At 39.8% G+C, this 16,579-nt stretch overlaps 1 protein-coding gene across 2 annotated transcripts in view; it reads left to right on the top strand.

The window, feature by feature from the left end:
* SEMA6D (semaphorin 6D) overlaps window positions 1-16,579 on the top strand; it is a 585,453-nt gene that overhangs the window by 394,922 nt on the left and 173,952 nt on the right. The window lies entirely within an intron of this gene.

Here is a 16,579-nt window from a genome sequence, read left to right on the forward strand (position 1 = left end):
AGCCTGCCAGCCGCTCCAGGGCAGTGCAAGATCTGTAAGTGATTCCTACCTTCAGCTACAGACTTGTTCTCGACTGCCTCATTTCACATCTGCATAATCCAGAATCTTTCATGTAGACACTGCTATACCTTTATGCCTTTTACAAAGCTATATCATTTGCCACAAAATATTGCCAAGCCCTCCACTCCCACAGGATTCCAGGAAGCAGGGCAAGCCGGCATTCATTCATTCATCAAATCAGCACATATTTACTGAATAGCTAATGAGAGCTATGCAGTATTCTCAGTGCTAGGGATTAATCTATGAATAAGAAAGACCCAAGGTCTGCCCTCTGGACCTCCTCCTAGGATGTACATCCGTTTGGCCATATATCTCAAGGATGGCCCTAAGTCCACTTCAGCAGAGGTAGCTGTGACACTTGCTAAACATATGAGTTTCATGGCCCACTCTAGACTTTTTGTAGAAACTGAGTTTCTAGGATGGTGCCTTGGAATCTGCACTTTTTCAAAGCTTCCCCAGTGATTTTTATAAAAACTAAAGTTCAAGAACTGCTGCTCCACGGAATGAAGGACTATAGCTGGAGAGGTTCTTTCTGTTCCTTAGAGTCTGGCCTCAGAGCAAGGGGCATCTTCTGCTCTTGAGACCATTCAAGGATGTTCTCTGGGGATTCTGTGCCTTATAGGTAGTCAGGGCTGGAAGTTGTTCCGGTCTTGGATTTGAAGGCAACCACAAAGCCCTCACCCCAACAGGTGGTCTCCAGGAGCCATGTATTTTATCAGGCTTGCTTCCTTTGTGCCTAGACATGGCCCTCTTTTAAAAGTAGTCACCCCTAGGCATGGCTTGGCAATAAACAATGACCAGTTATTTCTACCTTAGTGTAAACCAGGGCTCCATACCCCAGCTGTCAGTGATGGCCTGCAGAGAGTGGACACAGATAGGAATGGGAATGTGTATTCCAGGACATGTGGCCAAGATGGCCTACAAGTCTTCTGGGAAAAGGGAAGCGTGGCAGCTGTGACAACATTAGGGCTTGGGAGGAGAGCAGGGGAGAAAGAAGGCAGAGAGTAGCCAGAGGTCAAAGAGGTTACTGGGAGAGTCGGGTTCTTCTTCACAGCTTTCTCTGCATCCTGATCTACTTTAGACTGGATGTCTTTAGGACACAATGAGCAAGTGCAGTCTCCCTGTCCTTCTCCCACTGCAACCAGCTCACAGCACGGATCCCGTCTATGGCTTATCCACACACACATCATTATCACCTGCCCTTGCCCCAGCCCTCTGCACTAGTCTGTAAACTTCTTGAGGGCAGGGCAAGATCCACATGTGATGCATGTTTGCCCCCCACACTCCGTAACAGAACTTTCACGTGTAATGTGCTGAATAAATATTTGCCAAAGTAACCCCAGCACTTTGGGAGGCCAGGGCAGATGGATCACCTGAGTTAAGGAGTTTGAGACCAGCCTGACCAACATGGTGAAACCCTGTCTCTATTAAAAATGCAAAAATTAGCCAGGCATGGTGGCACACGCCTGTAATCCCAGCTACTCGGGAGGCTGAGGCAGGAGAATTGCCTGAACCTAGGAGGCAGAGGTTGCAGTGAGCCGAGATTGTGCCATTGTACTCCAGCCTATGCAACAAGAGTGAAACTCTGTCTCAGGAAAAAAAAAAAAAAAAAAAAAGTGAATGAATGCAAATTGAATGGATGGAAATTTGCAGAGGTCAGAGCCTGGCTCTGCCTTATTTATTCAGCCCCTGGCATAGCATCTCATGCAAATAGCCATTTAATACTTGTGTTTGATGATCATGAAAGTGATAGTAAAACCCTGCAAGGGATGACTGAGAATAAGGCTCTTTATTTTTGGTTATCTTTTGTTGGAAACTGCCTTAAATCTGTTTTAGAAGTAGGCAGGGTACAAATAATAAATGAATGAGTGGATGAGGCTTTAAACCTCTGGGGCCTCTCTAGACTTTCCATTTCCTCTCACACCTCCAGGGCAAAGCAGCCTTCTGGGGATGGAAGGTGTAGAGAGTTTTTTCATTCATGCATGTATTCATTCAACAAATAAGTTTTGAAAACCAGACCATGCTTCTCTTAAGCAATCACCTTGCTCCAGGGTTTCTAGACCAGGTGACTTCTTGAAGTTTCTTTCAAGGCTGTGATTCTTGATTCTACTCAGAAATAGTGGGGATATTGAGGAAGTGATATTGATAAGGCCCCACAGGCATCGGAGATTAGGGAATGTATGGAGGCAGCAGGTCTCCATCGTCTTTCTGCCTATCTTAATACAAAAGCACTGGTGAAATTGCTTTAATGCTTTGTTTGGCATCTGTTTATGTCAAGTCAGATCTTCTCCCAACATCCAAATGAAACCTGATGTGGCCTCACATAATACAGCAGATGTGTCACCTTGTAACAAACCCTGCACAAAGGTCTTACTTGACGTTTAAGTGCATCAAAATGGAAATTATATATGATCAGATTTACCTTTCCTGAGCATTTTGCTTCCAGTGGTACCTAAATTATACCAGTTGATTAAAATAGGCAATCAATGTCTGCCTGTCGGTGGTGTCTTAACTTGCTATATATACTGTTGGTAAATATCACAACATTATTTTAATCTGTAAATCGGATTTGTCAGGTCTGATTTATTTAAATGGCTCTCATGTCCCAAATTCTCTCTGACAGCCCCAATGTGGGAGCCTATCCTCTTCTTGAAAAGGTAATATTGCCTGGGGCTTGTTGCTAGCTTAATAGAGGCAAGGACACTGTGTAGCAAGAAATAAGAGAAAGACAAGCCACCTTTTCTATAACAAGTTTCTGCAAGCCTCCAATAGCTCAACCAAGCAGCGTCTTTTCACAGAAATTAGGAGAGTACTAACTGATCTAGGGGCGAGGCCAAACACATATTATTTATGTCAATAATACTATTGATAACAATAACAAAAATTGATCCATCATTTACTATGTGCTATGCACTGGGCTAAGTAATTTTTTAAAATGCATTATCCTATTCAATTCCTACAGCAACCCCATAAGCAAGTACTACTTTATATATGCCAAAGCTCGAGTTGAGAAAAGTTTAGAAACTTGCTCAGATTTGTCTGGCACCAGCCTGCAGCCCTAACCACCAGGCACAGACACACAGCCTCTCTCCAAAGAGTTATTATGATTAACTGGCTTTTTAAAGGAGGGATGAGACCATGGGGGACCATTTGTTCAAGATTACATTCCTACCCAAGACCACTATGGTTCCTTCAAATTCTGTAATACTTACTTCAATAAACCTGTTAATTTGCTGTTTCTCAACCTTTTAAAATGAACAAGTCTTTCTACAATTAAATAATAATAATAGACACTTACTTTTAATATTTATTACACATAAAAATGACAAAAAGGTGCCTTTTAAATGAGTTCCATTATATGCTGTTTATTATGGCCTCTTAGATGTATTTTCGTGATGTATCCCTTATTTAGTGTACAAACAGTGCTTAGCAGGCAACGGAATTCAGGGACTTCTTACAAGAAGTGATAGGGGCCTATTAGAAGATGAGAGCCAGCACTCTAATTTAGAAGATGCATCAGGGATGCCAGGGAAAATGCCAAGAACTCAGAAATCATGGTCTTGCTTCATGTCTTTTTTGTACTGTAGGGCAGTCTTGGTTGGGCAAGGCAGCTAACTTCAGTGAGCGTTAATTAACTTATTTTTACAAAGCTATAACTTTTTATCTACTTCTCAGATTGGCTAGGAAGACCAAATATGGTCCTCTCTTTCATAGTGCTTTGTTCACTATGATGTATTACACAAATGCAAATAAATAAAAGGTGGTTATATCATCCAAATGGTCTCATATCCTATCATTGTATACAGAAGATTTTACTTTGGGAAACCAACAGCATTTTACAATGGAGTTCTATGAGTAAAGCGCCCCCCATACCCCAACAGCTGGCTCATAGTAACTGTGATTTGTGGAATTAGATGAATTGTCTTCAAAGAAAAATCCTGTAGAACGTATTCTCAAGTTCCACCCCCCACCCCACCCTGCAGCCATCAGTCTGTGAAGAAAATTCTGTTTCACTACTTATTTTTTGCTAGAACTGTATTTAAATGTAAGATTTTCAAAACGAAATTTGGCAGGTTTTTTTGTTGTTGTTTTTTGTTTTTTTTTTTCACAAGATCTGTCTGTGTTTGTCTTCAGCTCTCTTCTCCCCAGGGTGTTTCCAGTGGGCTGGGAAGGCTGCCAAAGGGTAGGCTAGAGGCTGAAGTCTCCAGGGAGTCTGGGTTTGAGGAAAGAGAGAGAAGAGTTATTGTAGTATAGGAGCAGCAGACGGGAAGAAGGAGCTTCAGCATTCGTTGATGTGCCCAACCCGCTGGAGGAAGCCTCTTCCTGGGGCTGGAGGAGCTTCCCTGGCACATGGGAGGAGCAAAGCTGAAGGAGGCAGGCTGGCTGGGAGTGCAGGAGGGCCCTGCAAAGCCCCCTCTGCCCTACCTCACCCCACCTGTCACGGCTCTGTCCTGGGTTTCAAAGTGGTCCCATCACCTCCTCTACACTTCTTCCATTCAGACAGTCCCTTGTCTTGTGTGCTCTGGCTCCATCTTACATTTCTGCTGACTGGAGGGTCCAAACTAGTCTCTGGTCCCACAGCATTTCAGACCTCTCTGAAGAGCATGATTCATTGGAAAATAAAGAAGCCTTAAATCTATACATATGTTCTACAGCTGTGAGTCTTATGTTGCAACCCTTACAGTTGTTTAGGGTTAGCTATAGCACAGATAAGAAAAACAAGTCCACTACATATGGTGCAAAATAAATTCTGCCTTCAGTGATCCGAAGCCAGAGCTGGCAAATGTTTTCTCTAAAGGACAACCTAGTCAATATCTTAGGCTTTGAGGGCCGTACATTCTTTATCACAGCTAAGCTACCCTGTCTTTGTAAGCAGCCATAGACCATATGAATATAGCGGTGTTCCAGTAAAACTTTATTTATAAAAACAGGTGGTGGGGCCAGAGATTGCTGATTGCTGGAGCAATAAAAACATTTTTTACTTTTACTTTCTTTTTTTTTTTTTAATTGAGATGTCACTTTGACATTTCGGATTTCAGTAAATGCTAGAAAGCCTGAATCTCCTCCCCTTTCTCCATTTGCGTTGTCAGGTGAGCTCACTGTTGTAGCTAAATGAGAGTTGAGATGGCAACATTGGTTTACTCAGACAGTTACCATCTCTCTGAAAAGAGTGGCTGGGAAGTTGCATGAGTGCAGCTACTTCTACAGGAAAACACAGAGGAAAGATAACTGGATGCCTAACTAATGAAGAAATTCCCCTGACACTCATAAAAAGACTGAGCAGAAAGGGCCTCTTCTCACTGGCTCCCTCCCACCCCCTATCCCATATACACTCCTAGTCCCTCTAATGAGAGTTGGCCAGCCCAAAGGATCCCACAAAGGACTCCAGCCATGACCCCAGTCATGTCTGTCCTCTCACTCTCCAAGATTTCCTGCCCCGCTATCCTTCCTCTGCAGAGACATTGCCTTTTCAGAGGGGTAATTAACTTCAGTGAAACTCCAGCAAGGCCATTTGTCTAGGGGACAGAACTGTAGCCTGTTCTGCCCCTATCTTTTAGAGAGTAGATTAAACTGACTTCAGCAGAGTCAAATCCCTGGTATTAGCCTTTCAGCTGCCCCCTCCTTCACAGACGGAGCCACAGGAGCTGCCCACTCCTGCCTTTCCTCTTTTGTAAGCCATGCTCCTCAGACTCCGTAAAAAAAGAGTCATTACTTGGAGAAAAGTTTTGAGTTAGCATAAGAACTGCACATATCTGAAACCACAAATCACGAATTTGAGACTACAGAGAGCCTCCCTTGCAGGCATTTGCAATTGCAGTTTGAAGACCAGCCATCTGGATGTTGTCTTAAAGTGTGAGTCTCCATTGTGGCTCCGTCTGCGAAGGAAAAAGTAAAGTCCCTGGAAGAATTTAGAGAGTGGGAGTAGGGGTTTAGAAGGCAGTTACACTTAGACATGACTAGTATTTCTTAGAGGACTGAGTTTTATAGTCCCTTAGTAATAAGTAAAGAGCCGAAGAGAGGGTTTGTCAGTCACAAATGAAAAGCAGTGGTTCTCGATCAGGGGCAGTTTGTCTGCCAAGGGGACACTTGGCAATCTGGAGACTTTTTTGGTTGCCACAACTGTCACAATGGGGAGGGTGCATACTAATGGCATCTAATGGGTAGAAGCTAAGGATGTTGCTAAACATTCTGCGGTGCACAGAACAGACCCCCAACAAAGGATTATCCGGCACCAAGTGTCAATAGTACTGAGGTTGAGAAACACTGAATGAAAGGTGTTTCATGTTCTGAGCAGCCCTCCACTGTGAGTGGTTAAACCATGAGTGGATATGCCGGCTGAGTCACATGAGGGTCCCGTCCCAGCAGGCTTCCTTCAGGGTGTGTGCATGGCTAGACAGCAGAGGGCACCACTCCCACCACACCACCTCCATTCTGGTGTCAAGAAAGGGTACATGGATGGGAAATACTTTCATGTTTCTTCCTCCATGAGGTGCTATTTTTTCTAACAAATGTAGGTAAGGGGGCATGTCTCTACCATGCTTTGCATGGTAAGGGAGATGGGGCAGAAACAGAGAGTCTGGCTCCAACTCTGGCAGACCTTCCTGATCCTGCTCCAGCCCCTGCTGACTCTGAATGTGAGTTCTCCCCTGGATCCTGCTGACAAAGCAAGTGTTTGCCCTCCCAGTGGTCCTCTCCTTGGCCTGCTGAGCCATGGGCTCCTTGGCCGTGTTTCTCTTTCTCTTTCAATCCAATCCTACCCACTTTCCATCTTTAAAAAACACTCCAAGTTTCTAGTCTGCTCATGTCCACCTTTTTTGCTCTATAGGGATTTAGTGAATTTATTCTTGCATACATATTTCCTTGGTCATTTCAATGGACTTTAGGGAGGCACAGAGGTAGAGGTATTGGCTAAAGGATCCCTCTAGAACAGCAACTCATCCACTGGATTGAACACCAAGACTGTCACTGGTGGCCTTACAAGAGCAACATCAGTAGAGTGTGTTGGCAGAAGCCAAATTGTAGTAGGTTGAGTAGATTTGAGTAAAGAAAGGCATTTTGGTTATCTATAGCTATGGGACAATCCACCATAAAACTTAGTGGCCTAAAACCTTCATTTATTATTATCTTTCAGAGTTTTTGGGTTGATTGGGTTCAGTTAGATGGTTCTAGATTGGGGTCTGTTTTGGGCTGGATTGTTTTCCTCCAAAAGATATGTTGAAGTCCTAACCCCCATTGCCTCAGAATTTGGCCTTATTTAGAAATAGGGTCTCTGTAGACATGCACATGTATGTTTCTTGCGGCACTATTCACAATAGCAAAGACTTGGAACCAACCCAAATGTCCATCAATGATAGACTGAATTAAGAAAATGTGGCACAGATACACCATGGAATATTATGCAGCCGTAAAAAAGAATGAGTTCATGTCCTTTGCAGGGACATGGATGAAGCTGGAAACCGTCATTCTCAGAAAACTGTCACAAGGACAGAAAACCAAACACTGCATGTTTTCACGCATAGGTGGGAATTGAGCAATGAGAACACTTGGACACAGGGCAGGGAACATCACACACCGGGACCTGTCGGGGGTGGGGGGCTGGGAGAGGGATAGCATTAGGAGAAATACCTAATGTAAATGATGAGTTGATGAGTGCAGCAAACCAACATGGCACATGTATACCTACGTATCAAACCTTCACTTTGTGCACACGTACCCTAGAACCTAAAGTATAATAAATAAATAAATAAATAAATAAATAAATAAAATAAATAAAAATAAGGAAATTAATACATAAAAAAAGAAACAGGGTCTCTGTAGATATAATTATCTAATATGAAGTCATAATGGAGTATGATGGGCTGTAAATACTATATGACTGGCATCCTTGTAAGAAGAGGAAGGAGACACACAGAGAGAATGCCATGTGATGACAGAGGCAGAGCTTGGACCAATGCAGCTGCAATCCAATGAATACCAAGGATCGATGGCCATCACCAGAAACTAGGAAAAGGCAAAGGAAAGATTCTACCCAGAGTTCAGAGGGAGCATGGCCCTGCCAACACCTTGATTTCAGACTTCTCACCTCAAAAACTGTGAGGAAATAAATTTTTTCTTTGTGAGCCAGCCAGTTTGTGGTACTTGATATGGAAGCCCTAGGGCACTAGTACAGAATCTCTCATACAATTGCAATCAGATCTTGACTTGGGCTGGAATTAACTTGTCTTAGTCCATTCCTGGTGCTATAACAAAATCCCTTAGGCCAGGTAATCCATAAGCAATAGAAATTTAGTGCTCACAGTTGTAGATGTAGGGAAGTTCAAGGTCAAGGTACCAACAGGTGCAGGTGAGAACTTTCTCTCTGCTTCATAAATGGCACTTTGTTGCTGCATCCTCATGAGGTGGGAGGAAAGCAAGGGCAAAAGCGACTAACAGACTCCCTCTTGTTCTTTTATTATATCAGAGCACTAACCCCATTCATGACATGGAGCTCTCATAACCTACACACCTCCTGTAGGCCCCGCCTCTTAATATTGTTGGATTGGGGATTCAGTTTCAACATTCAATTTGGAGGAACACAAACATGCAACCCAGTAGCACAACTGAAGGCTCTATGGGGCTATATGTCCAGAGGCTTCTCCACATGACAGGTGCTTCATCTAGGACGATAAGAACTGCTGGGGCCTGGCTGTACATTGTTCTCTTGCTCCTTGCAGCCTTTCCACATAGCCAGGTGTCTTGGACTTGTTTACATGGCAGCTAGCTTCCCCCAGAGCAAGTGTTCCAGGAGACCCAGGTGGAAGGAACAAGACTTCTATTGACCTAACCTCAAAAGTTACACAGTGAGAGAGGGGCTATGAGAGGATAGGCTCCAGAATTTAATTAGCAGGTTAAGCCTGAGACTGTAGGAAAAACACCTGTTTCATTGTATCAGGAGAGAAGCAGATGAGGATGGATAGTGACACAGCAAATGTGTGGATGGAGAATGACATATGGGAGTGAGTACAGCAGCTTCAGGATGTTGAGAGAATTCTCATATACTGGCATCTAGTGTCTGTGTGTCTGAAGAAGCAAAGTTATGTGCTGACACTGGTAAGAAAGAAGTGTGGTAGGAGAGAGAGCTTGGGGAGAGTGACATTTGGAAAGAACCACAGTGAAGAATGGGAAAGAGAGCTAACTACGGTCACATACACCACAAGACCCCAGCATCTGTCATTGTTAAATGATAAATTTTGGAAAGGGGAATGAGAGTGAAATCCTGGGGGAGCAGTTGTTTCCTGCTGTCAGTGGCATTCTTACTGACATTTCCTGAGTTTTCCAGCCCTAATCTAGGTCTCCAGCAGTCAGCGAACTAGATGTTATTTCTGAAATCAAGGTAATGGAAGCTGGGAAAATATGATCACTGCTTCATAAGCACATTTCATTAAAAATCAATATCTTCATACTTCGTAGGCCACAAGAGAAGGGAAGAAAAATGTGAAAAATAGTTCAAATATCTCATCTAAACATACTTAGAGAATGCCTTACTCTGACTCTGTGAACCAGTCCTTCCATGTTTCCCTTCTTGGCATACTACTGTATTTAAAGTGGGAAAACGGTACCTAACATATCAATTTTTCAGTCTCAGACTACACAGATTTATTGTATCTCATCCTAGAAAACAGCCATATTTAGTTCATTTTGCTGTGATTGATTAGCTGGGTGTGGGTGAGAGGCAGACCCATTTTCCTCAATGTTAATTTCAGTTGTGTTGAGTGTGGCCATTTTTGTCAATGATCATGGAGTGAGTTTCTGTGATTAGTCATTTAACTGTATGGTAATTGCAAGCTAAATAGAGTGTTTACAACAAACCCCTTGGTTTAGAGATGGAGACCATGTCAAATTGCATCATATGAAAATTGCATAAATAAAAATTTGCATCTAGAAGGGCCCTTCATGAAAATTATGAAAAGATTGTAGAATTTTTATTTGCATTGTGTAGTAGCTCTGTAATTGACAAATGAATACTAACTGTAGTCCATAATACATTGCATCCAATGATTATTCATCATAACTGCATATATATTGCTTTGCTCATTATGAAAAGTAAAAATGTTGGCAATCACCTTAATTGTTTTTCTTATCAGATTAGTAATAAAGTGCCATAATGAACATAACCTTCCAGAACATATTCACTAATGGAATAAACAAAGCTAGGTCTTGGCACAGTACAGATCATACAAAGACAGATTTGCCTTTTCATCTCTTCCTGAGAGCCACAGCAGTACCTCTCTTCTCTGTGAAGTGTCCTTGACTCTAACTTGGTCTAGAATTTCAGAAGCATTCATTACTTTTTGTCTCATGATTAGTCAAAAAAAGATCTGGCTGGGCGCGGTGGCTCACACCTGTAATCCCAGCACTTTGGGAAGCTGAGGCGGGTGGATCACAAGGTCAGGAGATCGAGACCATCCTGGCTAACATGGTGAAACCCTGTCTCTACTAAAAATACAGAAAAATCAGCCAGCTGTGGTGGCGGGCACCTGTAGTCCCAGCTGCTCAGGAGGCTGAGGCAGGAGAATGGCATGAAGCCGGGAGGCAGAGCTTGCAGTGAGCAGAGATCGCACCACTGCACTCCGGCCTGGGCGACAGAGCGAAACTCCGTCTCAAAAAAAAAAAAAAAAAAAAAAAAACTATACTGTCAATCCAAACAGAGAATTACATGAAAATTTCTAAAAATGAAGACTTTAAAGTCCCTGGGTTTGGACAATTGCCTGGAAAGACTTAAATAATCAGAAAAAAAAAAAAGCTTCAAACACCAAGACATTCTCCCTTCTTTAAAAATTTGAAGGAAAAGATTCCAGGGTGAAGTGGTATGTTAGTCTGTTTTTGCATTGCTATAAAGAAATACCTGAGACTGGGTAATTTATAAAGAAAAGAGGTTTAATTGGCTCATTATTCCACAGGGTGTACAGGAAGCATGATGCTGACATCTGTTCCACTTCAGAGGCCTCAGGAAACTTATAATCATGGCGGAAGGGGGAGTAGGTGCATCACGTGGCTGGAGTGGTAGCAAGAAAGAGGGCGGTGCAGTGCTACACACTTAAACAACCAGATCGCATGGGAACTCTATCACAAGAACACCACCAAGGGGATGGTGCTAAACCATTCATGAAGGATCCACCCTCATGAGCCAGTCACCTCCCACCAGACCCCCATCTCCAACATTGGGGATTACAATTCCACATGAAATTTGGGTAAGGACACGGATCCAAACCGTATCAAATGTCATCACAGTTGACAATGCCTGAGGCAATTTTAATTCATCAGTACTTAGATAACATAATTCACATCTCCTGTGCAACAAGAGGGACAGATGCTGTCAAGGCTTAAACACTATGAAAGGTAATATTTGTTTCTCTACAGAACTGAAATCACTATTATAGAACTCATTATTCTCATTTTCCCTAAGTACAAACAAACTTCTTCCTTTAAGAAGAGAAAGTTCATTTCTTTTGCCCTGGTCCCAGGTTTGGTTGGTTTTCTTTTCCTCCTCCTTTTCCTCTGTTTCCCTTTCTTTTTGCTCTTTAAAGGCCAGTACTTATTCTGAAAATGATTTCCTGTTTCTGAAGCTAGCATACCCATCACCTTACTAACAACTAAGTCACCTCCATGTGTGTTTCTCAGGGACACCTGCAGATAAATTGTAAGTAGGTAGTTCATGACAATCATTATACCATTGAGAGAATTTGCAGGAGACATTCAATTATTTATGCTTTAAATCAGCCATTATTGGGTACCCATCACATACTGACACTCACCGTTCCAGGACCTATACTTTGGGATATGAACTTCCCAGAACAGAGTAGGCATTGAATGTTTATTAAGTAAGTGGCAGTACCTGCTTCCAAGAAGCTCCCAGTCTAATGAGGGAGGTGGACCTTTACACAGAAAAGTATAATTTATAGTTTGATGAGTATTCTAGAATAGTTAGAAATAGCCAAAATGGGAGCACAGGGAAGGAAGTAACCAAGTTTAGGAAGATTGAGAAAGGCTTCACAGAAATAGTGTTTGGGGTAGACTTTGAGGGAGGAGCAGATGTTTGTCAGGTGAAAAGGTTGGGAGAATGGTGTCTGAGGGCATGTGTGTATTTGTGTGTAGAGGAGTGTGAACACCGGCATTCCAAGCAAGGGTAATGGCACATGTAAAGGCATGGAGGCTAAAGTGGTGTGGTGGATCCTGGAAACAGTGTTCACTTTTGCTGGAATCTGGGAGATATCCAGGTGAGGGGCTAATTGAGAAGAAAGATAGGTGCCAGATGTTGAAAGACTCTGTGACCTTCATTGCAGAGTTTTGGGCTTTGCCAATAGGAATCAAATGATGGTCTAGTAAAAAAGAGACAAAAATCACATTTATTTTAAAAATCAACTTTTCACCATTGAGGTTAATGTCAGCTGTAGGGTTGTTAAATATGGCCTTTATTGTATTGAGGTATATTCCTTCCATACCTAGTTTGTTGAGAATTTTTATTATGAAAACGAGTTGTATTTTTCATCAAATGCTTTTTCTGCATCTAATGAGATGAGCATATGGTTTTTGTCCTTCATTTTGCTAATGTGATATTTCACATCTATAGATTCACATATGTTGAACCATCCTTGCATCCCTGGGATAAATTCTACTTGATCATGATGAATCACACTTTTAATATGCTGTTGAATTCAGTTTACTAGTACTCTTGTTGTTGTTGAGGATTTTTGCATTGATGTTCATCAGGGATATTGGTCTGTAATAATTTTCTTTTATTGTAATGTCTTTGTCTGGCTTTGTTATCAGAGTAATGCTGGCCTCATGAAAACAGTTCCAAAGTACTCCTTTTTCTTTATTTTTTAGGGAGCACTTGAGAAAAATTCGTATTAGTTCTTCTTTAAATGACCTATGAAGTCATCAAGTCCTGGGCTTTTCTTTGATGGGAGAAAATTTTATTGTTGATTCAGTCTCCTTACTTATTATTCATCTTTTTAGATTTTAATTTTTTTTCTTGATTCAGTGTTGGTAAGTTATATGTGTCTATGATTTGCCCATTTCTTCTAGTTATCCAATTTATTGGCATATTATTCTTAAGATCAGGAACAACATGAAGATGCCCACTTTAACCACTTCTATTCAATGTAATATAATATTAGAGGTCCTTGCCAGATTAATTAAGCAAGAGAAAGAAATAAAAGGCATCTAAGTAAGAAAGAAAGTAGTGAAATTGTTGCTGTTTGCTGACAACATGATCCTATGTATAGAAAACCCTAACACCCTATCAAAAAAACTATTAGAACTGAAAAACAAATACAGTAAAGTTGCAGGATACAAAATCAACAAACAAAAAGCAGTAGTATTTCTATACACTAACAACAAATTATCCAAAAAAGAAATTTAAAAATTTTATTCTCAATAGCTACAAAAACTAAAATACCTAGGAATACATTTAACCAAAGAGGTGAAAGATCTCTACAATGAAAACTGTAAAACATTGATAAAAGAAATTGAAGACACAAATACGTGGAAATATATTCTGTCTTCATGCCTTGGAAAAATTAATATTGCCAAAATGTGCATACTACTCAAAGCAATATACAGATTTGAAGCAATTCCTATAAAAATTTCAATGCCATTGTTTCAGAGAAATAGAATAAAATCTTAAAATTTATATGGTATTGCAAAAGACACCAAATAACCAAAGCAATCTTGAGCAGGAAAAACAAAGCTGGAGGCATCACACTATTTGACTTTAAACTATATTACAAAGCTATAGTACATAGAACAACATCATATTGGCATATTACAAAGCTATAGTACATAGAACAACATCATATTGGCATAAAAATAGACACAACAACCAATAGAACAGAATTAGGAACCCAGAAATGAACTCACACATCAATGGTCTATTAATTTTTAACAGAAGTGCCAAGAACACAGTCAGTAAAGGACAGTGGCTTTAACAAAGAGTGTTGGGAAAACTGGATATCCATATGCAGAAGAATGAAATTAGACCCATATCTCTCTCCACATACAAAAATAAAATCAAAATGGGTTAAGGGCTCAAATGTTAAGTTCTGGAACTGTAAAACCAACTAGAAGAAAACATAGGAGAAAAAAACTATGCAACATTGGTTTGGGCAATTATATTTTAATTTGACCCAAAAAACTCAAGAAACAAAACCAAAAATAAACAAAAGGCATTACATCAGACTAAAAATCTTCTCCATAGCAAGCAAACAACAGAGTGAAGAGAAAACCTACAGGTTGAGAGAAAATATTTGCAAGCAATACCTCTGATAAGGGGTTAATATCCAAAATATGTAATAACTCAAAAACTCAATAGCAAAAAAATAAATAACTCAATTTAAAAAAGGGCAACAGATACATGAAAAAATGCTCAACATCAGTAATCATTAGGGAAATGATGAGATATTACTTCCGACCTGTCAGAATGGCTATTACTAAAAAAAGATTGAAGATAACAAATATTGGTGAGGATGGGGGAAAAGAAAATCTTTGTACATTGCTGGTGGGAATGTAAATGAGTACAGCCATTATTGAAAACTGTGTGGATATTCCTCAAAAAACTGAAAACAGAACGACAGTATGGTCCAGCAATTCCACTACTGGGTAGGTAGTCTAGGACTTAAAATTAGTATTATGAAGAGATAGCTAAACTCTCATCTTCATTACAGCATTATTTACAGTGTCCAAGATGTGGAAATAACTTAAGTATCAACCCAGGGATGAATGGATAAAGAAAATGTGATATATATACACAATGGAATACTATACAGCCTTAATAATGAAGAAAATCTGTTTTGTGAGGCAACATGAGTGAACCTAGAGGACATTATGTTATAAATGAAATAGACCAAGCACATAAAGAGAACAATTACATGTTCTCACTTATATATGGAGTCTAAAATAGTAAAACTCATAGAAGCAGAGATTAGATTAGTGATTACCAGAGGCTGGGGGTGGGGAGTGTGGGGAACGAGGGAGATGTTGGTCAAAGGGCAGAAAGTTGCAGTTAGACAGCAGGAACAAATGATAACTATTTAAGTTGATGGATATGAAATTAGCTTGTTTCAGTCATTCCACATCATTCATATATATATATATGAATATATATAATATATATGAATATTATATATATTATATAATATATATGAATATTATATATATTATATAATATATATTCATATATAAATATATATAATATATTCATAGATAATATATTATATATAATATATATATTCATATATTAATATATTATATAATATATTATATATAATATATATATTCATATATTAATATATTATATAATATATATTCATATATATGAATATTATATATATAAAATAACATCACTGTGTACCCCCATAATTGTATGTAATTATAATGTGTCAAAAATAAAATTAAATTTAAAAAACTAAATTTAAAAAAGATCACTCTGTCAGTGTTTCCTAGGGTAAATAACTTTTTTAAATGATGGATGAAATAAAGGTAACATTTTTCTTTATTTCAGAAGAACTCTGAATTTATAATATTGTGCACTAAGAATCTCTAAAAGGAAATTATACTGTAAAGCATCCAGGACCACCACCTCTTTGTTCCAAAACCAGGAAATCTCAAGGGGTGATAATATTGTGTTCTTTTCCGTTTATGCAAACTGTATGTCTATTGGAAAAGGCCATTCCACACTCAAGGACTTCATGTCACATATTTGGGCACTTCAGTGCCCTCGTAATATTAATATAATTGGAGGTTGAAGGTTTGTGCTGTCCCAAGCAAAGCATGAAATGTTTCATGAATTGGTGGAAAATTAAGACCAGAAGGATGTCATGTGTCCATTTCAGTGTTTTGGTTTTAGGGAAATCCAAGACAGTACATGATTGAATATGATTAATTGTATTTACTTACATAGTTCTCTTTGTGGATATTTTCATTCGAACTGGGAAAGCACAAGAATTAAGCAGACACCTTTGAATTATTCAAGATGATGGTTAAAATAGCCCATTAATATTTCAGATCACCCCCCTGTACAAAATAATTCCACATTAATTACAGAGGGCCACATTAATTACAGTGTGTATCACCTAAGCTTTCTCCCTTTTTCAGGAATTTACAGATCACCAAGGCAAATAATGCTTAAGGCAGATCAGATATCTGTTTGGAAACCATAAAGAAAAACAATAGCAAATAATAAACAGGTTTTACTTATATATTAAATACTAGTTTTCTCAAATTTAAATATTTATTATGTACTCTGAGATGAGATAGCGACTTAAAACACCTTTCCACTCAAGGCCTGGCACTTAGCACAGCCTGACGTCACTTTTCATATCATCCTAAGTCTGTGTTTCCCAAAGTGTGGTCATGAGACCACCTACCTAATCATACTCGCTGGAAAAGCTTATCGATGAACATTCCTGGGTGCTAATCTGCTAGGGATGCAGATTTCATAGAGCAGGCTAGAGCTCAGGAATGTGCATTGTTAATAAAC

Source organism: Pongo pygmaeus, chromosome 16 (genome assembly GCF_028885625.2).
Source record: "Pongo pygmaeus isolate AG05252 chromosome 16, NHGRI_mPonPyg2-v2.0_pri, whole genome shotgun sequence".
NCBI classification, from domain to species: domain Eukaryota; kingdom Metazoa; phylum Chordata; class Mammalia; order Primates; family Hominidae; genus Pongo; species Pongo pygmaeus.